Below are 1,576 nucleotides of genomic sequence, written 5' to 3' on the forward strand. Positions count from 1 at the left end.
AGAGGCCGCGACAGTGAGAGGCCCACGCACCACGATGAAGAGTGGCCCCCGCTCACTGTAACTGGAGAAAGCCCTCGCACAGAAACGAAGACCCAACACAGCCAAAAAGAAAAAAAAAAAGAAAAAAGTATCCAGTTCATAGAAATTTTGTGATTATTAAATAATACACACACACATGCACAATTTCTACATAAAACTCTGGTGACTGCCAGTTAAGAGTACCTTTTCTGAATGCAAGTTACACGGGGCCCCCATCATGATAATTAAGAGCTTTTTGTTTGGAATCAGACTAACGTACATCCAAATCTCAACTCTGCCACAAGGATGTCTTGTGACCTTAGGAAAATTAATTAACTTCTCTGGACCTCATTTTTCTCATTTTTTTCTATATTAAAAAAAATTCCCATCACAGAAATTGGAGGCACCTGACACATGGCCCTCTTTGATTCTACAAAGGCTAAAGGGTTGGAAATATGTCTCATCCTATATTACTTAGGGACAGAACTCAAACTGGTTTAGGTCAAAAAGGAGATTTAATGATCCACGTCCAGGCATCCCTTGGAGATACTGCGGGCTCAGTTCTAGACCACTGCAGTAAAGCAAATATCAAAATAAAGTGAGTCACACAAATTTTTTGGTTTCCAAGTGCACATAAAAGTTTTGTTTACACTATACCATAGTCTATTACATATGCAATAGCATTATGTCTAAAAAGACAACGTATATACCTTAATTTGAAAATACTGTATTGCTAAAAAAAAATGCTATTATCTGAGCCTTCAGTGGGTCAAAATAGTAACATCTAAGATCACTGATAACACATCATGATAACAAATAAAATAATAATGAAAATTTTAGAAATATTGTGAGAATTACCAAAATGTGACACAGAAACACAAAATGAACAAATGCCGTCAGAAAAATGATGTCGGTAGACTTGCTCCATGTAGGGTTTGCATAAATCTTCAATTTGTAAAAAACACAGTATCTACAAAGCACAATAAAGTGAAGCACAATAAAACGAGGTCTGCCTGTACTGGAACAGTTTAGGGATTATTCTTACACGGCTACTTCAGGTATGACTGGTTCCAGGCACTCTATGTCAAAAGGGCTTGGTCTCTTTCCATCTCATTGCTCTATTTTGCTCGGCATTGGTTTTATTCTCAGGCAGGCTCTCTACATGTGGTAGCAAGATAACTGTACACACTGGGAAAACTTAGTATAAACAGAGTGCCAACTACCAAATGGTCCCAGCGAAGTCCCCATAAACTGTTGTATAATTAATCCTCTCTGAGTCCTGCTCCCATCTCTGAAACAATCACTATGTCCAGGAAGATGCAATGCTCTACTTGGTCAGCCCTTGTTCATGGTGCCCATCTGTGAGCACAGAGTGGGGTTAGTGCCTCTGAACCATATGGAGAAGTCACGAGAGGGGAGAAGTTGTGAGCTGTTATCCGTGTCATTTCCCATAGTAGATAATGTGTTTTATAGTTTTCTTTTCTTTTCCTTTCTTTTACTAAATTTCTTCTCTTCTAGACCCTGAGTAGAACAAAGGCTCTACGTCTCAATAAGCTCA

Source organism: Balaenoptera musculus, chromosome 15, assembly GCF_009873245.2.
Source record: "Balaenoptera musculus isolate JJ_BM4_2016_0621 chromosome 15, mBalMus1.pri.v3, whole genome shotgun sequence".
Taxonomy (NCBI): Eukaryota; Metazoa; Chordata; class Mammalia; order Artiodactyla; family Balaenopteridae; genus Balaenoptera; species Balaenoptera musculus.